Here is a 22,969-nt window from a genome sequence, read left to right as displayed (position 1 = left end):
TTTCAACAACCCTTGAAAATCAGGCAGCTTTAAATGTCTTGTCATGGACTACAATGAGATGGGAGTTTGTTGCTGTAGATAGCATTGATGGGGTTATACAAAGAGGTTAATTTCTAATTACATGGCAAAACTATGCCACCTCCTTTATAAGTCTTGAGCTAAAAATATCACAATAACATTTTTTGTAATTGTGTAAAGACAGAGATGGGCTCAGCAATACAAGTGGGCTCAGACTCCAGGATCTGGTTGCAATAGGGCTAATTCATCTTTAGAAATGGATAATTCTGGCCAAAAATTTGCCTCTCATTTTCTATGTCCCCATTTGGGTGTCTTGAATTGCACGCTTTGAAAATGAAAAAACTTGCTATTTTCTAAAAAGTTTATGCTTTGCAATGTCTCAAAGGATGCACAGCTAGGCAGGTATGGGACCCAGGAGTCCTGTCCGCTGGACACCCTGCTCTCACAGGAATATTTCCTCCTAGAACATCATACTACTATAGTTAAAACTTTATTTTCCAGAAGTCTGATGATGCATGTTTTATGCATATCTGTGCATTTTACTAATGAGCATCTCAGTTGTAATTAGGATGAGAGTGAGATGATAAAAACGTACTTAACAATGTCACATTCATTTTCAGCTGGAATCTCTGGGTGACATGTATCTGAGTGTCGGTTGTGTTGGTAGTCTGATGGCTTTGGTTTTTCTCTTTTGAAGACATTTCCCTTTAAGGTCTGGTCAGGTTGTAGCATTTGCAGTCCAGAAGAAAAGTTTCTAATACTCTGTTCTTTTGCAAAATAGCTGGTGAGTTTCTCATAACCAGCATTATGTCAATAGTGATGGATGATGTGGGCTGTATGGGGCAACAACTATTACATGTAAAGCAGGAACAATAAACCATGGCTCTAGCCTTCTCAAAAAACTATGGTTGCTTGCAGATATTACTCCCTCCCCCCCCTCCCCCCCATTGCACTTTATTTTAACTCAGTTTGCTCTCGTGCTGAGCCTAGCACATGTCCAGAAGAGGCAGCAGCATGTTAGTTGGACCTGGCTCGCCCAAGATCTGCACTTTAGTTGGGCTTTTTGGAGGCTTTTAGTTTTAGATAAAAGCACCAAAAAGCCCCACGAAAGCATCCAATCTATACAGATGCTACAGAGCTGGGTCAAATTAATGCACTGCTTCTTCCCTTAAACCACATCTTTTTTAAACATCTGTAAGCAGCCTTATAGTGACCAGATGGGGTGTTTTTGTTCTGGTTCATTTGAAAGGGGTTGTGACAGTGTAAGTAACTACAGGAGTGGCTGGATAACTGTCAAGGCAGCCAAAACTGGGTATGGTTGGTACGGATACAATGTACTAAAATGTTCTAGGATGAGATCATCATTTTAAAGGGGATGTAGGAGAAGGGTAGGCCTTCCCCCCGCCCGAATGTTTGTGGGGCTTGTATTGCAGACAGCAGAGTTAGATCCATGAATGTTTGCAGAGGAAACATTCCTGAGCTGGCTGGGGACGGAGGAGGAACCGCGCCAGTTTGGGAGATGAAGGTGATGTGTTCTGAGCCCCTGTGTGCTCAGTAGGCCTGTGAAAAGCAGCTAGTATTCGCTTTGGATTTGGATTTGGATGATTCAGGGGACAGAGATTTGATTCGATGATTCGAATCACTGTCCCGAATTGATTCAGAGATTTGGCCATGGCCGAATTGGCCGAATCTTCAAATCAGACAGGCCCCATCCCCTGCCCGCTCTCCCACCCACCCTGGCCTTTTTATTGGTCTCCTGATTCAGTTTGGATTTGGAGATTCGGCCACTGAATCAGGCCGAATCTCCTCCAAATTGAATCAGCACCCGGAGCTTCACACAGCCCTAGTGCTCAGTTATTTTGCTTCTCTGCTACACACCCCAGTAGCCAGTGGAGCAGGCACATAAAGCAGAGCAGCTATCAGACCTGTGCTAGCCTGGACCAGGTGCAAAGTTACCTCCACTCTGTCCCTTCAGCAGTGCTTATGCTCTAATTGCATAAACCTGAGACTGGCCCCCTCTTACTGTGGGCCCAATCCTACTGAAACTTAATAGGGCTGAGCACCATCAGAAGCAGGGTTGCCAACCCAAGAATTGTTGGGGTTATTTAACTGCAAACTTTTTACAGACAATGAAACTTCCTACTGATCTGTGTTTTTACTGACATGTTTAACATATTATAAATGTAACCCTTCTGTTAGGCCTTCCCTGGATGTCAGTGAAAAGGGCCAGATTCAGATTTAGGGGCTTAACACCAACTGGCTTGAGTCCCAACCCAGAATAATGTCTTACTTCACTTTTGCAATGGTTTAACACTGTGCTGCCCCCACCTCAGGGGTCCCCTACGCATCTCCACACCCTGGTACCCCCATTGCACCCCACAGTGTGCTGCTCCCCCCCCAGCCTGCTTCCTAACCTGACCCCCACAGGTCCTATTACTCCCATCCTGGCCCTTCAGGTCTGTCCCGGCTGCACTGCCCCCCGCCCCTTGTCTCACTATGTGCCTCAGACTGTCTGAAGCCACATGGCCCTGCCTACCGTCCAGCAGCCATTACAGGCAGGTGATGGGATAGAGCAGCAGCAAGTAGCTGGAGGTGGGTGGGGGGTAGCTCCCATGAGCTACAAAGCTCTGACAGAGAGTTCCCTGAAGGATGCCGAGCTGTACTTCTGCTCAGACACAAGGTGGTGCTGCTCTGCTCTGTCTATCAACACTTCCATCCAGCCGCAATTGAGCTCACTTTTCTAAAGTGTTTATGGAAGCTCAATTTTTTTAAATCAATTTTATGGATGAGTGTTTTTAGCCTTATTTTTTATGGACTGTCTGTAAATTTGCCTTGATCACGAGACACTCAGCACAAGTCCAGCAATAGTCCTGAAGCTAAGGCAAATTTGGGGAATGCCAGGATTCTAAGACTAGACCCTGCCGAGAACCATGTAGCTTGCCTGGACTTAATGGCCAGATCCAGACATGACAGCACATGTGATTTGTGGTGCCACAAACCTCTTTGCAGGGCCACAAATGGCATGCCTGGCGTGTTAAAATGTGCCCAGCACTGCAAATTTGCAGCATGGGGGCAAAATTTGCTGCCAGGAAATGCTGGTAGCAAAAAAATATGCCCCCCCCCAAAAAGTGGCATGGAGTATGCCGCAGGAGTGCGTGCTGGCAGACAGAGGCTGGGTCCTTCTGGGAGATGTTCTGGCCAGAGCGTCTCCCCTCCTCTAGTTGTGCCTCAGCTCTTCCATCAAGCCAGGAGCTGGGAGGAGCAGGGAAATGGCAATTTCCCTGAAGCAGGGCATTTTGCCCTGTGCCAAAGTACATGTGCAGGGGCATGCATAGCAACAAAAGGTAGTGGCACAAATTTGTGCCACTACTTTTTTTGCGACTGAGAGCGCATATTGCTGCATGTGGGGATGTGCTCAATAGGAATTGAAAGTTCTTACAGAACCGTGCATTTACTTGGTTACTTCTGCAGTCTGAAAGGAGGGGCCAAAACATTTTTTTCTTGGTATCAGGGGATTTTTGCTACTTAGTTCAAGACAAAAAGAATCAAGTGAGACCGATGAAAACAGATTCTTTACAAATGCTAAAACTTCTGTAGAAGATAGTGGTCACAGAGATACAAATGGATAATTTTCATCAATTCCCTAAAAATCAGTTATACAAAGTCATTACGCCAGGGTCTCTTAAGGTAGTAGCTAATATTATTATTATTATCACTGTAGCACATAAGGTCCCACTTAGGATTGAGGCATCACTGTTTTAGGCTCTTTATGAACACACAGGGAAATGGACTCAGTGCTAACAAATCATCTTACAATTTACTTTAAAATCCAGATACTGTTTATATTGGGAAAATGTGTAGTTTGTACAATCAATGGTGAGTTTTTTCTTTCATTTTCATTCTTCTCTGAAAATGTTTTCTTATATCTTTTATATTAGTTATCCCAGAAGTGTTTCCTTTCACTGAAGTTAGTAGGAAGTCCAAGCGTCTCATTATAGCTGCCTGATAATTTTTTGAAAACCTTTCTTTCAAGAGAAAATGTAAATCTATGAAAACCAATACTGTTTGGAGAAAAGATTTCCCATTTTGAAAACAAATGGGAAAAAAGTGTCTGTCTTGTAATTATTTTTATATTTTCAAAATGAAAATACTACTGTTTTTCAAATAAAACAGTCTTTTCATGTAAAATTTAAAGTTATTTTCTGGTAAAAAAGTAAAAAAAGTTAAAGTCAGAGGAAAAATTTGACCTCACCCAAGAGAGATATTTAGATTAACCAGGTGCTTCTTTTCCCTGAGATTTTTGGTTTACGAAAATTTTAGAGATTTCATATTTTCTCATGATTTTAGACAGGAAGAAAATTGAAATCTTGAAAACTCCCATGGAATGGAAAAAATATTTCCTGAAGAGCTCTGTTTTTCACTGGAGTGAGTACAGGGGGCCTATAGTCATCTTACTGAAATCAAGAGCGAAACAGCAAATCTTCTACAAGTGGAGACTCTCAGAAACATGCATAGAAATATTTTCTTTAGCTCACAACGTTTCTATCATTAGCAAGTTTATGAGAATGTTATGTCCCCCTACGTTCTTCATTATTAACAATTAAATATTTAAGAGGTTGTTAATGAAAAGCGTCAGAGAGCATGCTAGAAAAATTAAAGGAAAATATTCAGTGATGGGTAGAAATTAAATTTTTAGTACTCTATGATAGAGGGGAAAAAAAGCTTCAGCAAATAAAGTAAGAACACAGGAACTACCTCACAAGGGCAAATTTGTCAGGACTGGTAAGTCTTTAAATTTATAAATCCTTTGTATGGGATCCAGTACTATGAGAGTGCTACAATAACAAATTAATTAATGCAGTCCAGCACCCACAACTACCTGTGCCGCAATAACTATTAAAATGTGTATCTGAACAAGTATTCATTACCATCGCACAATAAAAAATATGTGGGTTTGTGATGACAGAAACCAAAACCGGTAAAGAAAACAGTCATCAATAACATGCCTTGAAATGTTTCTATGAAGAGTTCTATGTAAGTACAAAGGATTGTTATATTTATTGGCTACTTATTCTTACGATTTCAGCTTTCAGGTTTAACAAGGTTTATAACAAACAGTAAATAAAATGATTTTGAACACACAAATAATAGCTTAGTATTTTCAGTGATCTTTACACTTCTATAGTTCTTTAAGGATTTTATAGCTATTCCTATAAATACATATCGTGGTTATAAATTCTTATAAATATATGTGCTTAACAGACTTGCTGGAGCAGAATTCTTCTCAACACACGTCTAGAACCTGATCCTGAATTCTTTGTGTACCTCAAGCTCCATGCAAATTTGTAAGGGAAAGTACTAGAAGGTTGAGTCCGTAAAAATGCTGTTGCTATATAAAACATGGGGAAATGGTTTTATGAATAAAAAATCAAATTTCAAACTTCTTCCTTTTGCAGGATGCAAAATGAATACATGTTTTCATATTTTTTCTTGATATATTGTACAACATTTTCATTTTTTAAATTAAAATAATCTTCTAAATGCTTGGTTTAATGAAAATACCAATAAGTGTTTGGTCATTTAAAAATCATTTTAAAATTATTTCAAGTTATATGATTAAGATTTCCCCATAAAATTGTAATTAAAATAGTAGAACATTCTCAGAAAAATAGAAAATTTCTATTAATGTTAACAATTTCTTTTGCAAAAGAAATCTTTAGAAAGTAAAAATTAGCCAAAAAGAGTCTGTACAAATACATTCAATGGTCTCCTCAGTATTGTCTTGGAAGAACAAACTATTGCTGATATGTGACAATATATAGAATGGAAGTACAAAACGAGGAGCAGTTGGTTTGGGACAATAGTAAGAATCACAGGAAGAGTTGTTCCCCCTAAACCTAAACAGGGAATACTTTTACTAAACTATTGTAAACTGAATTATCCCCAAAACTAATTCCCTCAAAAGTTTTAGAAACATTCACTCAGAATCTTTGGTTAACAATGTACCCCAGTTTTCTTTTTGTTTATTAGCAAAACAGCATTTTTTCCCCACAGGACTTTAAGAATATGTGCCCCTTTCCAGGAGACTATTTGCTAGGATTTTCTGGATTTTGGTCCTCTCTTCCAGGAAAATCATGTAACATACCTATGACTGATTTTCTCCATCTGTAAAATGGGGCTAAATGTATGAACTCTTGGGGGTGCTGTGAGAATTCAAATCAAGTTTAGAAAGTAATCTGCAAAATAAATGACAACTGTTATTGTTATGACTACCCTAAATGTATGAAATATTCTGCATTACTGATTTTCACTTGGCTTTTTTGCATGTCATCTGGGTTTACAGGGCATGTAATAATACAAATTGCATTATTCAGTACAATTTTCTGTCAGGGGAGATCTTAAAATGCTAACTTAATTTTAAGAAGTGACTGAACTAATAAACATATCCAGTAGCTTTCACCGTAATAAATAGCATTAATTGGCCCCTGGCTGGGAGTCTCAAAAAAACTGGCAAAGAGTGGAACATCAACAACTAAGTTGTATTCTTGGGCTAAGGACAGACATTCAAAAAGCCTGAACTGATTCAATCTTTGCAGGTTAGTCTAACCTGGCTAGGCTGAACTGGTTTGTAAATGCACAGACATCCACCTCTGGACAGAAAAAAATGCAGGCACATGCCTGCAGTGGCTCAGGCTAGAAGCCAAGGGGTGGTAGAGCACCCCTCCCTTCCCTTCCACATTACTGAGCTGAGGGGGAGGGGGGGGGGCATGGCCAGACTATGGCAGGATGCTCTCATTAGGGAGGGTGTCCCCCCACTCGCTGTTGATAACAGAGCATTGAGTTACATAGCATGGAGTTGCACAGGGAATTGTTAGCATTTATCAGCCCATCAAACAAAAAAAAACCCTTTAATCTCTTCTTACACAACTTTTTCAAGGAAGGAACAAAGGGACATTACCAGCTACCTGTTGATTAGCTCCAAAAAGCCCTAAATCAACAATGTCTTATCTGCCTTTGTCCCCTCTCCCACAGCATGGACCATAGCCAGCATGTGTTCTGCTAGCTAATGTTGAGAGATGTCTGTGTGAGGCAGAGGGGAGGGGGGAATCCCTGATTGAGCAGAGAGGGGGTGGAGGGAGCAGGAGGAAGCCAGGCAGATACCGCTGTACCTGTAGTCTCTGCTGGAGCTCCAGCCAGGGAGCAGAGGGGCAGGACCCTGGAGCAGAGAGCAGAGCCCCAGCCAGGGTTAAAAGGCATCTGGGATGCTGGGGGACTCTTGTTTAACTTAAACCAGGAGGGGGTCTGGGGCAGACATTGTATAAACCAGTTTGACCCAAATCAGTTAAGTCTGATACTACATTTAATCAGGTTTATCTCAAACTGGTTCAGCCATTTTCAAACTGGTTTATGTGCACTGCACATCTGTTCTGTTACAGGTTTAAACCAGTTTCTGATAATTTAAACTAGTTTATGTGTAATGTCTGTCCTTAGTATTTGTCCTATACATTGCATCTTCACATCATGTGTAGGAAATACACCAGATTTCATGGAGGAAGTTTCCATTGTTGCTGCCCAAGTCTGGTCTTGTCACCTTGTGCTAGCACTAACCCTTTCTTTCCTTCCTCAAAAAAAAGAACATTAATGTACTCTGTGAATGCTGACTCCTCCTTTTAAATATTTTTTAACAATGAGGAAGTAAATGGATGTAAATTTGATTTAAATGTTGTGTCCACACACAGAGTGCCCTGAAAATCACATCAGTTTCAACAGTCCTAGTTTGCTTCTACATTTTGCAGGCACTTTGAACATCTTCCCTTTAACCAACAAAGGAGTATTTCTGGAATTTATTTTATTTGCAATATTTATACAGTGCACACACAGATTTTAACTCTATCAGTGCAAAACTGCACCTTTAGTTAAACTGGCAAAGTTTGGGTGTATTGATAAACCCAAGGCCCTAGTTTAAAATTTGTCTCTAGAATTCCTTCTGGTAACCTCAGTTGCTAGAATGCTCATAAACACACACACACACATGCACGCACACACACATGCATAAATAAGCAATGTTTAAAAAGGTGAGAACATAGCCAAAGAAACTCTATTATGAAGATATTTGTTATAAATGTCTGAGGAGTTTAGACATACAAAAAACTAGAACCCTTCCCTTCAAACCATGAAAGAATATTTCTGGAATTTATTTTATTTGCAATATATATACAATGCATACACTTAAGACAAAGTTATTCGGTACAAATGAAGCAGAAAATAGCTTGTTACTAAGCCTGGCACTTGAAAAAGTAATCATGAGATATAGGGCCTGGTTTTCTTCCCCTGCATGCTGATGTAAACCTGCAGTAATGACACTAAAAGATACTCTGACCTGATAATGGTATAAATGCAGAATCAGGCTCAAAGTGCCTTCTGTGCTATAATGTTACAGATCATTTGCAATGGGTATGTATTTAAAAAGATAAAGGAAAAGATAAAGGAAACTCTTTGTGTTACAAGTCACAATCAATGGAACATTCAAAATTTCAGTTATTTCCGCTTCCCAAATTACTAGTATTTCCCCCCAAATGACTAGTGTTTCCTAAGTATAAGACCTGTCAGATTTACAACACAGTTGAACTAATTATGGAGCATGTGGGATAGGAATATTTCTCTGAAGAGCTTAACAAAATGCAGATTTCTTCAGTTGATCTGTTTGAGTTTCAAGGATTCGGGAGGAGGGTGGAAAAACAGTTCTTGGTTTTCTTTGAATCATTAATTCTCTCAAGTTCTGTGTAACCTTTACAAATGCGTGTATGTGTGGTATTCACTCATTTGTGGCTTAAGTGGAAAGAGAATATACAAAAATGCTGTAATAGACTGTCCTTGCTGTTAAAATAAAGAAATGGCTAGAAAAAAGGGAGATGAGTATTACCAGCATCACATGATCAGCCCGTTTTCTGTAGTCTATGAAGTGCTCTGTTGACCACCAATGACCTAAGTCATTCAGCCTTTTTTCTGCATTGTACAAAATGCCATGCTCTGAGAAGAATCACGGTCAGGAATAAAAGGAGTGCTACGATTTAGACCTTGATATGAAGATGAAATAGAATGAGTGAAGCCTTGGCTTTCTTTATCTTTGTGAACAACCAACTGGGACTCTAATGTAAGCTAGACCCTCTTCTTCTAGGGCTGAATTTATGATTTACAGCAGCGTTTCTCAACCTGTGGGTTGCGACCCAAAAGTGGGTTGCAAGACTACATGAAAGGGTTGTGAACAAACTTTAAAAATGGATTCTCCTTTAAAGGAGAAAAACGTGGGAACCTGTGGGTTCTTCCTTGCAGGCCAGCAGAGTGCCAGCCTGCAAGGGGCTGCTTGGGACCTGCCATGCCCCACACACACCCACCCCTGCTCCACACACTGAGGGGCTGGGGCCTGGGTTGGGAGTAAGGGGCACTGGATCAGGACTGGCCATCGATGTATACAAATGCGTCTTGGTACAAAAAAGTTGAGAACCACTGATTTAAAGCATGAGATTCTGTTGCTTTGCCTCTACATCATTCAAACATTTTTTTGCTGTCATTCTGATTTCCTCTAGCCTCTCTGGCCTGATGCAGGCAATTTTATAACTTAGTTATAATGCTACCTTCTTTAATGCGTGCCAGTGGATTTACAATTCTATCTAGAATTCAGGTGCACACAAATTAAATAGACCACAGTCATTCATAAATAGTGACATGGGATTTATTCCATCAAAATGGCCTCTATATTTTTATTTCTTAAGAAACAAAAATGATGTGACTTAGTATTAGCTACTTAGTGAGCATGTCTATGCGAGGTGTTACTGCGCAGTAGCGTTGGCAGGCACTAACTGTGATGCAAAGCTACTGTGCAGCAGTTCGTTGCCACTGCCCAGTTGTGTCTGAAAAAAAATGTGCAGCGATGCTATTGCACAGTTGTGCTGGTTACTATGCAGTCATTTAGTAATTGGTTACGCAAGTACTAAATGACTGCATAGTAAAAACTGCGCAAACCACCACTCGTGTAGACGTGGCCAGTGTATAATAGATTCTTGGAGTTTTGACTTTAGCTGTTAAGTACCTATGAGTTATAACTTGCAATCTGAAATGTGGTACATAATTTTAGCATGACTTGTCAGCAAGTAGGTGCAGACAGAGGCTGTCAAAGATCTGTTTAGAAAAATGTAATAAATAAACAGACCTTATAAAATACAGTTCTGCTTCATTGCAGACAAATTTGAGGATATTTATAGTGCTAAGATGTACCTAAGCATAATGATTCCCATAATCATTACTTGAGCCAAGAGACTGAATAGGATATAGAGTCCATTGCTCAAAATGTCAAGAAAGACATATTTATTGTTTGTTAGAGGAGGTTCAGGGAGCAATGTCACTTTATACATTTAATTCTACTTTGTTCAGATCTATCACAGCATGTGCCAGCTGAGCTAGGCATAGGAAGGAGCACAGAGAGATTTTTTGTTTTTCTCCTTTGCCACTACTCTGTGGACCTCTTGGGAGAATTTTAGTTAATATTACCACAGCATAACCTTTTGGTGCAAATGGAGTTCACTAGGCATGGGAATTATGCCCATCCTCTTGTCCTCAGGTATATAGGACACTCGCCTTTCATCAGAACGGTGATGTTTTCTGCCCTGTTTTCATGCATCAAGTCATATGTTCCTCTTTTTTTTTAACTCAGTCCCAAAATCTCAACCTTATCTGGGATGCTCAAAATAAGGGGGTCACTTGTAAAACTTTCTCAGTGAACGCCACAGAGATTTAGATGTTTCTGTGAGACTTTCCTCCCAAGGCTGTCAGAAGGCTATTTTCTCTCATTGTAAAACTTTCTCAGTGAACTCCATAGAGATTTAAATTAAGTGTTTCTGTGGGACTTTCCTCCCAAGGTTCTCAGAAGACTATTTTCTCTCATTGCTGAGGAGTTTTTTATTTGGTTCCACTAACGTCAGCGGGACTGTTTATTATGTTAGTAACTGCTCACCAGTATAAATAAATGGTTCAGTTCATGGTCCAGGGCATGTGATTTGGACACCCTGGGCATGCCTACATGAGATGTTGCGTAATTAGCTCCACAGTAAATGTCTCAGCGTCTACACATGCAGCCCTATTAGGCTGCAGTAAACTAATAAACTCCACTGCAGGACAGTACTTGTAAATACCTATGGTGGAGTTTTTTTAGTATGCAGCAATGTATGTGTAGACGTTGACCTGGCTGGCTGGGGTATGAGGGTGCTTCAGCATTATTAATCCTATTTTATACATGAAGAAACTGTAACCTGGAGAGATAAAGGCTGGGATGTTCAAAGAAACCTAAGAGAGTTTGTCATCCAAATCCCATTTAGGGATTCTTAAACCCTTTAAATTTTTTAGAAAATCCCTGCCTGTGTATCTTGCTTGATGTTGTACAATAATTTGGTGGCAGAGATAAAGCACATAGCAAAAGTCCTGACTCCCGAGTGGCTGTTTGAGTCACTGGTCTACGTTGCATTCGTGACCATCGGACCTCCTCATTGGAGACATAACAGGAATTAAAACTGGAGATAGATTTTTGGCATAAGCTCTGACTTTATTTATTCTGTGAGCTGAAATCAGGCCATTAATGCTGCCAGGAGGCTTTATTTTTGGTTTGATACACAGAAAATACATTTTTAATGCTGTAAGTGCTGTTCTCCAGCAGAGCCTCCCCCCGTGTGATAGATAGCGGCAGACAGAGCCTCTCAGTAATGCACTTTCACTCAAGGCAGACAGATAAAGGAACAACAAAGAACATTCTTTCATTGAAAGAGAAAACACAGGAGCAAAAAAATAAAGTTCTAAAAGGCCAATCTTTGCCTTTTCTCAGCTGTAAGCCACTGTCTGCTAATACTGCCCTTTTAGGCCTACCGCTGAAGAAATATCTATCTCAGGGGTGGGCAAAATGCTGGCTGGGGGCCAGATGTGGCCCACCAGGCCATTCTATCTGGCCTGCAGGGCCCCTAAAAGATTTAGAAAATTAATATTAATCTGCCCTGAGCTGCCTGTCATGCGGCCCTTGATGGCTTGCCAAAACTCAGTAAGCGGCCCTCTGCCCAAAATAATTTCTTGCTTCTGGTCTATCTTATAACAGTAAAAGAAAAAACATCATGGCAAAGTTAAGATGCCTAAACATTGGCCCAGATCTTCAGCTGCAGGTAAGGAGCATTTGGCAAAGCTGAAGAGGGAGAACACTCTTCTTAATCTTGAGCTGTGCATTTGCTAGGCTCCTCTCCCCTTTCATATGGGACGAATAGGAAGGTTACATTAGCACTCAGGTTTCATAGCACCAGACACTTCTACATGTGTCCCTATGGTGCCTTTGTTACTACACTGTCCTAGAGTACTTCCATTTAGTACATTTTGGAAGTATTGAATAATGGTGCGCCAGGTGCAGTAACAGCCTGTACTGCGCTGTGCACGGTTATTTTTAGCTGCTACATCGCCATAGCAGTATGCTATAATGAGCGAGTGCATTGCTATGGCGACATAGCTGCGGAGTCATGGTTTGTGACTGCCAATGCTACGTCATCGTAGCACATTGCTATGGCGACGTAGCATCCCATGTAGATATGCCTACTGAGTCCCAAGGCTTTTAGTTGATTAGCGCCAAAAAAATGTGCTAATCAACTGAAAAAAGTAGCAAAAAACCCCTCTATTTAGAAACATTTGTCAGAGTAAACTCCTCGTCTTTGCTTGCGTTGTGTTCATAATTGCTTTTCCATGCTTCCTGTGAAAATATGTGCAGTTCAAATCCTGTTGACAAAAATGTTAATGGAAGGCAGTGGCAGGTTTGTTCTTGCCAATAGGTAGTCATATTCGCTAAGGGCTCTGTTGTGAGCGTGACTGAAGGCCGAGGTGAGAAACAAGGTAGTGTAAAACATCCCTTGTTACACTGCACAGGTTACCCACATAAACAGAGTCCTTGTGGGATGGGAGCACAGTGACAAAGAGTAGGTGGAACCTTTCGCCGTCTTCCTTTCCCAACATACCAGTGCATCTGAATTGATAGCATAGCACTAAGATATGCCGAAAAAGGACCTATGGTGATTGCTTCTCCCATGGAGAAACAGAAAGAAGGGCCAAATGGTGATGCTAAATCACAAGTGTATCCTCTCCTTGCTCCTGGGGTAACACATCTATGTGCTGTTCCTTCATCGGGCTGGATTCAAGTGTGTCAATACTCCAGTCCTCTGGAAGTGGCTCACAGAAGACCTATGTGTGGGCAAGGGAGCCACCCAGTCAGGGAAAAGAAACATTTCTGTGCAATTTAAACAACAAATCGTGCACCCCAAATGGCAAATTCTCAAAGCAAGATTCATTCCAAACAGTTTGTGAGCAGCTTGTAGGTTGTAATACAGTAACATAAACATTACGGTGAATAAGAAACACTTAAAAACCTCAGTCTGTTCATAGAGTATTTGTGAGCAAAAAACACAAAACAAAATAAAACTCCCTGTAATAAAAATGGCTAAACTCTCTGAATACATTCCTCTCTGAAGAGAATTCACTCAGCTGTGCTTCTGTATATCATTTCAATGAGCAGCACCTGGGAGCAACTTCTGGCTGAGAAAGTGTTAGGACAGAGCATCTAGAAGCCTCTCTTCTTTGAGTAACAGTGCTGTAGATTACAAGTGTTTTGATTCAGTGTGAAGCCTTGCCCAGGTATGGTCCCCATATATGAAATGCTACTAGTTAACTCCACTGTGGATGTGGGCACATCTATACGTGTGTATTGAGGTGAAGCAATAAACTCCGGCGCATATCAGAGTTTACACATGCTCCTGGGACCACAGCATGTTGAGCTGGGTCAGAGCAGCCCAAGTTGGCAGAGGGCCCAGGGGGTCAGCCTGCCAGCCCAGGGCTGCTCCGACCTGGCTCAGTGTGCTGTGGAGGGGCTGGCTTGTGAACGAGGGTGCTCCAATGCATGGCTAGCTGGCAGACAGCCCCGGCACTGAAGCACCCTTGAGCCCCAGACAGCTGAGTCAGCGTCTACACATGTGTTGGTGCACACAAAAGAACTCTGCAGCAGGAGAGTATTTGTATTTACAGGTACTAACCTGCTGCAGAGTTTATTAGTTTCCTGTGGCCTAATATGGCCACATGTGTAGATGCTGAGACATTCACTGTGGAACTAATTTGTCTACTCTGCAGTAAACATCTTGTGTAGACATGTCCAGTGAGATCTACATAATTGATAGCAACAGGATTAGAAGCAACTTGATGGCAGGCCCAACCTTGCCTGAGAATACTTTTTAATCAGCCAAGTCAGGAAGAGAGTTTGGGGCAGATGAAGGGAACAAGTGATTGTCTTCTGATGCAACTGGGTATGTTTGAGGGAACCTGGGGCTAATGATCTTGCTTTGGTTGAAGATGCCATCAGAACTTGTCTTTCCAGGAGACAGCCTCGAGTGTGAACTGCCATGAACTTTGAGGAAGATGAGATCCAAAGCTTTGCAGCATGTGCCTGTTACTGATTTCTAGCAGCATATCTTTGGCAGGGTGGGGAAGGCACAGATCTGAATCCATCTAAGACATGAAGCTTATGTTTTAAGTGTTCAAAATGCTCCTGCAAAGAAAATGCAATTTGTTGCATCCCCTGTTGTCTGTTTAAAACAAAAACTGCTCCTTCCCCTGGGGATGCAGAGGAGGGGAGAGCCTGCTCACATAGGATAGAACTTCTGGAGTCATTCTGGGACAAAGTCTGAGCTCAGTTATACTTGGATAAATCCAGACTAATATAATTTATTTCATTGCTCTAGATTTACACTGATGGATGCGAGTTCAAAATTAGCCCTGTTTCCCTGCCCCTCATAGTGCAATACGATGCAGATGAAAATACAATCCAATATTAAAAGTTGGGATAGGAGCACTGTATATCACTAAAGTTGCCTGACACTTCCCATCAAATGACCCTATTTTCAGTTAGGTATAACATTGCCATACTCTAGCCATTAAGACGGAAATTCTCCATGCTGAATATCTGCCTCAGGCTGATTTTTTTTTAAGTTTCATCTAAAAAAAGTGAAGCTGTTTCAGTGGACAAGATTAGGGGAAAATATGTTTCATCTACTTTAAAAATCCTGATGGTTAGTTTGTTGAGAAGCTCTAATGTTTCTATTCTTTGGAGCAAGGGCTTAATATTTTGCAGAGGCAAAGCACTCTCTGTGCCTTTGCTGGGATGTGCTCTTTAGGGCTATGCGAAGCTTTGGTCCCTGATTCGATATGGCTGAGATTTGGCTTGATTTGGTGGCCAAATCTGAATCAAATCAAAAGACCCTTTAATCTCTCCAAATTGAATTGGAGCCCTCCAAATCAATTTGGCAAGATTTGGTGATTTGGACATAGACACAGCTTTAAAAGTTTTTCTACATACCTCAAGGCACTGGGCAGCTCATGAATGCTCTGATGATGGGGTGGATGGAGTGTCCCATAGGGGCTCCCCAGTGTGCTCGGCAGCAGACCTGGAAGTGGACCAGAAGCACTTCTGGTCCACTTATGGGTTTGCCAGGGAGGACGTGTGGGCTCCACCCCTGGCTTGGTGCATGGTGCCTCCTAGGTCTGGGGGGACACTTGGGCTAATCTCCATGGCTGATCGCCAAGCTGGGGGGGCATGGGAGGCCACCCCTGTGCATTTAGTGGCAGACCTGGAAGTGGAGTGGAAGTACTTCTGGTCCACTTCCGGGTTCACTGCTGAGCACACAGGGGGCCACTCCATACTCCTGTGGGATGCTCCATCTGCCCCAGCATTGCAACATTCAATGAGCCGGGCCTGGTACCTCAAGGTATGTAGAAAAAACATTTTCATCTGTGTCTATGGCTGAATCGCTGATTCTCTGAATCAGCATCAAATCTTCAGATTTGGATTCGGCCAGAATGAATCGAATCACTTTTCCTGATTTGAGTCGAATCCAAATTGAATACGACCCGTTTCGCATACCCGTAGTGGTCTTTGCTGTGCAAAGACCAGTCTAGCCCAGGGCAAGGGTGAGCCCTTGGAAAATTTTGCTTTGCATACTCAGTAGTATATCTAAATTTCATCTATGCTGTGTATGTTTCAACTGTCAACAGAGCTATGCATGTCTCAGCCTCACAGAGCTACTGAGCATGCTTCAAGGCCAGAGCTGCAGGATAAAGCAGGAAGTTCCCTTCAGTTACCCTTCCGGGGTGTGATAGACCATTCCAGAGTGGAGACCATGGGAGCATGCCTCCTGTAATCCAACCCTGCTAGCATGCACACAAGTGTCATGGAAAAACAAATTGCCTTTCCAAATACAGAGAGAATCAGAATTGCTGTGTGCATTGAGGGGATAAGAACTGCTATTTACATTGACATTTAAATGAGCAACTTTAAAGGAGAAAAGTCTGGAATATAGTTTTAGAATTATGCTCCACAGATTACTGATACTAAGTCTGGAATTGACCAGCTGCTGTCAGATTCAAGACCCAAACAATTGCAGCCCTGATCAGGATGCTGACTGAGGCTCATCCAGAACCAATTTTTCAAATTGGGAGAAAAAGTGCCATTTCCAAGAAACCTTGGGGATACCAGGACACAGCCCCAAAGAGTTGGCTGTTTTAATTGTGCTACACCTTATTCTGCAGGAAATAGAAAGGAAATCAATTAAATAATTTTTAAGAGAATAGACCACAGCAGGGGTACACATCTATACTCATGTGAAACCAAAAATAGCAGGCTAAATGAACAAAGAGGTAGTGAATTGCACTCTCTGAATGACTCCTGAACTCCCTTCTTATGTGTGCAGCCTCTTCCCTATTAATGCATCCCATGGGAAGGAACATTTTTGTGTTAGACAACACAGGGAGCAACACGCTGAATTCTGCCTGAAAGAAACATTTTGAGCACTTAAAGCTTGTTTAACACAATTACTTTAAAAGGGCTTCCTGTCTCATGTGGGTTCAGGTTTGTCCCCACCGCCCTCCCCCCAGGATATATGGCTGGAAATCAGTCACGGGCTCAAGTGGCAATAGGCTGAATCTGAACTTGAGTAGCTGCTCATGAGGGCTCACACCTGTACCTTTTAGTTGCAGTAGCTATAAGTTCCCTTATATCCACCTGGTCACCACTGCCCCAGGAAATATTGGGCTATTTACTTCCTCTAGCTGCAGCCCCTCTCCTTGACTTTCCTAATTAAAGTACTCTTAGGCTGAGCTGACATTGCCATAAAGTCCCTCCCCCCAGTTTCTATGGCATGATGTTTAAATTGAAGTAGTATATAGTATGCAGAGCTAGCCATAGGGGTGGGTAACCACCCAAGGCACCATGGTCAGAGGGGTACCAACACACACATGAGCAGCCTGTATTCACAGCAGCGCTCTCCCCACCCCTGACTAATCTCTGCCCCAGGCAGGAGGTGCAGTGCCCAGCCCAGTCCACCCTCCACCTTCAGCACCTGCTCCAGTCCACCTGCCTTGCTCCTGCATAGTAGCAGTGGTGCCTGCTCGCCCACCTGCCTGATGCGCCATGTTGTCCTGCTTCCCCACTGGATTGTGTCCTGTGCCCCTGCCCTCCTGCCTCTGCCTGCAGCAATGCTGCTGACTTGGTGGCAAGAAGTGGGGAGCGGGAATGTGGGGGGGGGGGGACGGGTGCCAAAATGCAAGTTCTCTCAGGGCACCATTTTCCCTAATGCCAACTCTGATTTGTATGCTTCAGACTGGTAGAAACAAGTCCAATAGGAGGATGGAAACTACAAAGATATTGAATTGCCTGTTCTTGTTATGATAGTACTTATAATGAAAATGAAGCTTCATTACCTGCCTCTGAGGTACTGTTATCCTCTTCAATAACTGGAAAAATGAGACATGTAGTATTTAAGTGGCTTTCATAAACTCCCATGGCATGGCAGCTACTGAATCAAGAAGGGGAATATGGAACCCAAGAGCCTTGACTTCCAGTCCCTTGCATTAATTATTATTACCACATTATTTTCCTTCTCTCAGAAGCCATTAAATAAGTAATCATGTACAAAAAGCAATTTCTTTAAGGGGAAACACCAACATGCAGGAAAGCCAAGTTACTTCTCTCTAGAGTTCATGAATAATTTTAATGGATGATTGTATGGCCAAGCTAACATTAGCTGTTGCTATCCAGGAAAGAAAATTTATAGAAGTGTTTTCCACTAATGCTGGCATGGTATAAGAGAGACAAAAAAATTTAAATATGAAAATGAGCAGCTGCCTCTCCACACGGCCTCTCTAGCCTGTGAGAGGAAGGAGGTGGCAGAACAATTTCTGAGATTTGGTAAATTGGGAAAAGACTATGGCCTGCTAGTATCACTCAAGCAAGAGCAAAGAACAATGTTGATGAGGTACTGGAGCATTCACAAGCTAGGGCTTGTTGCTGTGGCATACAACACACCAGTGTTTCCATGAATGGATGACTGGGAGGAATGCCAAGCTTGTCCCTAAAAGTGGATTGCTGGATGCACTAACTTCATGTCGTAGTAAAAAGCCATCGAGATATAGAATTCCCTATACAGCTTTTGCCTCATTTGAAGAACCATCTCTGGAAGCTTATGTCCACCCAGCTGGAACTAGTGAAGCTCTTCAGTACCTGGGCTCTCACAAGTGCAATCAGTTAGATGATGTATGCTATTAACAAAAAAGCTACCTCAATGCACTTCTTGGCTTCCCTAAAGGGCAGTTCTACTGCCAAAGGATGAACAAATTAGTTTGCAATAAAATAAAGAGCCAAGCTACATTTTAGTTCTGGATTGAAACCAATCAGACCTTTTGGATGTATTTAGAAGGAATAGCCCAGGCAGGAGAGGACACGTTGCTTATTTGAATTCGTTTTCATGTGCTTCTGGGAACCACAGTTAGACTTAATTTTTCTGAGCTGACTGAAATGAGGAGGTCTTGAAATCTCATGAAAGACCCTGTTTTCTTAAGCTACCAGCCAGATTTTCAAGCCAAAGACATTTAAAAAAGCAAGTGAATTGTTGTTGCCTGCCTTAGTCCCAACAAACAGAATTCTTTAAGATTCCTGCATAGGGGCCTTTGTACATGCCATATTTTTTGCCCTTTCTTGTGCTGCAGTGGCGTGAGAAGTTGCATGAGCTGGTTTTCTGGACACTTTCAAAGTTTTTCCGGTGCATTAAAGTAAAACTCCTCGGACATAGTTTAGTTTGGCTCACTATGAATTAAAGCGTTGCATCCATGGATTCATTGTTTGCAAACACAAAGGCACACAAAGATGTGTAATGAGCCTCTTTGTCCACTAGACAGCAATGCAACTTTTGATAGTTCCCTTTGAGTTGCTTTCGCTTCTGAATTGCTTCCCCACCTTTTTGTTTCTTGTGGCATTTCCTCGCTCCATGCTTCTACAGCTCTGTGGCAGAGCATGGGTTGGGGGGCAGTGCTGGATTGTCCTACTTTTCTGCAGTGCTGGCTGGGAACCAGACTTAATTCATTTGCTTAAACCAAGTGCATGTAAACACTGGTGTGATGCTCCAAAGCTGAACTCATTCAAAAACCTAGTGCATGCAAACCCTGATGCAACGCTCGAAAATAAATAAGTTTAAATTTTATAAACTTATTTAATTTAATGAGGATTAAATCCTGTGGTGTGGGCAGGTGCCTTACTAGAGTTGGTGTGCAGCAAAAACATGGCAGTTCCATCAGTGCTGCCTTGAGTTGATTACCATTACCAAAGACTGCATGCTATCTATGCCTGCTGTAGAATTAACATAAAGATACCTTTCATAACCAAAAGCCAAGGCAGATTAAAGCAATCCAACAGATCCGGCAAGTTTTCAACTGTAAAGCGAGGCCAAGGCTGAGCATACACACCTTTTAATGAAGCTTAGTTGAGCTTAGAGTAACACCTGGTAGAGAGACGGTTGTAGGTGAGCATAATGCTATAAACCTGGGTAAGCAGACATGCACTCAGGCCCCCATTAACATAGGCAAAGACCTGTGTTCTACCTATGGTCCGGTCTTGCCTCTGTTGAAGTCAACAGTAAAATTCCATTAACTTCTAAGTGTCTAGGATAGGAACTGATGCCCGCCGGCCTTGCAAATGTCATGAAAACACTGCTCCTCTTTCTGACCAATTCAAGAATAAAGTGAATATTTTGGACAACCAATAGCCATCTTGTTCATATTTTACCAGTTGCTGCCATGGGCTCATTTACATCAGGCAACTTTTTCCTATTGGTGCATGGAGCTGTCAAGAACATAGATTCTGTGGCTGAGCTGACAAGCTCCATGTGGTCAAGATGATGCCTTCTCAAAGATTCAAATCATAATTAAAAAAAAGCCTTCTGGGTGATTTAGAAAGTAATAAGATATTGTATCTATAAGACCAGGGATCTTGGATCAGAAGTAATCTTGGCTAAGGCATTCAGTCATTTAACTTCCTTAACTGCCTAGAAATCCCATGTAATGGACTCTCTTATATATTACTGCCTAGTCTGTGAAGCAGAAACAAATAATTTAGTCCTCTTATCCCTCTTCATTCTGTTGTCAGTTAACCTCCATTTTCTCCATTAAGAAATAATAAAACTGATATACATTTTACCATGTTCAGACATTGCTTTCTGGATGAGAGGAAATATATTTCAATTTAATCTTAGGCACCAGTGAAGGAAGAAATGAATAAGAAAAGCAAGTTCCTTTATGAAATACAGCTTCCTTATGAAATGTAGCTCCTAGCGCACAGTTTGCCATGTGTTATCTTTCTTCTGTTTTTACCAGTGTCTTGTATTATGAGGGCAAAATCATCACCTGATGTAAACTGAACCCTGTGGGCTTTGCTGATATTCACTGACTGGACATCTAGTTCTTAATTCCAATGGAGTTACTGACATTGGAGTGTGCCTGTGAGTACAGTCAAACATTACTAAGGATCCCAGTTAACCAGTGACCCAATACATGAAGATAAGATTTATGGATTCTTGGACCTGCTAGATCTTAAAGTAGGACATGCACCTTTCTTGTTATTTTGTCTCACGGCAGTAACTCTATCCCTCCATCCCTTTGGAGGTTTCCACCTATACCTTTCTACAACTCCAATAGCTCATCATCTAATTTCACTAAGACTAGTTAGGTAAGGCTGTTCTAGAGTCTGCTGGCAGCTTTTTTCACTGTACAGTTGCCCACCTAAAAAGTGTTTTTTTCCTACATCCAGTTTTTATTATTCATCTTCTAACTTGATGTCATTGTTTCATTAAAAAAAAAAAATCTTTCCATTTCAGCCTGAGTGATGGTGCCAGCCTGGACTTTGGGGACTTCCACTATCTCTAGCACAGGTACAGTTTGAACAATGGCAGTGCACAATTCCCTTCCCTAGACTCTCAGATTACCACATCCCAAACTGACTAGATTGTCCATGCAGGTGAGAAAGGAGATCAGTGCATCCATAAAGAAATACCAATAAATGCCAAAGGTGGGGTCATATACATGCACGTGTCTGTAGGGAGATAGCTTGACATTTGTCCAACAGACTGTTCCATTCTCTTCCTTTTCATGCATACTGCTAAGATTAATGGCTCTTCCTCTGCATACATTTATAGACTACATATATTAGGAGCCATATTCTGCTTTGCGTAACTTATGAGATCATCGAGACTACATAGACAAAACTTTGTTCAGAATTGTACCCTTATAGTTTCAGTCAGCCTGGTTACATTCTTGGCCCATATTCAAGTCCCTTTAGCTTACTTTATAAGATATATTTTATTTGAGTTTAGTTTGGCTTAGTATTACCCTCTATATTGTTATTTTTGTTAGCTATTATTTAGACTCTGGTGGTGCCAGCACATGTTTTCCAAACAGAAAATGGCATAGGTCTCTTTTTCAGCTTGTTGGCTTTTGGGGGATTATTTCCAAACATAATATGTAGATCTCATTTTATGGGACAAGAGACCAGGGTAACCTTCTGAACTAAAAGACTGAATAATAATTTGAACCTGCGAATAAAGAAAGAAAAACAGGTTTCAAATTCAGAAATGTATTTTCTTCAAAGACATTTATTCTTTCCATACACACTATAATTCCATCCTGGGGAGGTTTAATTAGGCTTTGCATAGTTGCTGAAATGATTATAGTATGAGATGTTTCACCGTGGTTTGCTCAGGGTCTGCGTTCTAAGATGTATTTAATTAATCTTAGTATGAATTCAGCCTGTCAAGTAAGAAGGAACTCCAAGGATCTACATGCTTATTTCTAAGATATTTTCTTCTCATTACTTTTCTACAGCACATTGACAGCCTATGAGGTTGGCATGTCTGAGGCTGTATTGTGCTTTAAAAATCAAATAGGCTGTTTGCTGGAAAACAAAAGCATCCTGTGCTGTAGCAGTTTGTCTCCTGTTCAGCAAGGGAGGGTGCTTCCCAGTAAAAAGTAAAGCAAAAGAGATATGGCTGAGTAATGTAGAAGAACTATCCCTTCATGTATGTAAAATAGATTTTACTCTAGGGCATAAATTGCATGCTTAACATGGAGAGCAATGAATCTGAGAGCACAGTTAGAAAATGAAAATGTCCAGTAAGGATGAATCAAATCCATATTTAAGTATTGGAACTGTGAGGTCTGTATTTAATTTTTCAGGAAACAAAAAAGAATAAGGCTTAAACCCAATGAAAGACCCATTCTAGTTTTTGATGAGATTCAAGGGAACTCAAACATTCAAACTAGTTTAAATTTTAACCTGTCTATCAAGATCAAAATGTATTAGGACAATAGATGTTATATGTTGATGATTTCAGGAACAAACCAGAAAAATTGCTTAGTTCCAGCTAGTGCAATAACTAGCTTAATGTAGAGTTATGAAAGTATGGCTTTATATTCAAAGTTCCTTGTCTTAGAGTTGCTGGTTGAGAACAGGAAAGAAAGACTCCCATGACAGGCTAACTTTAAGTTATTTATTTTTAATGAGTTGTCACTG

Source organism: Alligator mississippiensis, chromosome 9 (assembly GCF_030867095.1).
Source record: "Alligator mississippiensis isolate rAllMis1 chromosome 9, rAllMis1, whole genome shotgun sequence".
Lineage (NCBI taxonomy): Eukaryota > Metazoa > Chordata > Crocodylia > Alligatoridae > Alligator > Alligator mississippiensis.
This window is presented reverse-complemented; position numbering follows the sequence as displayed.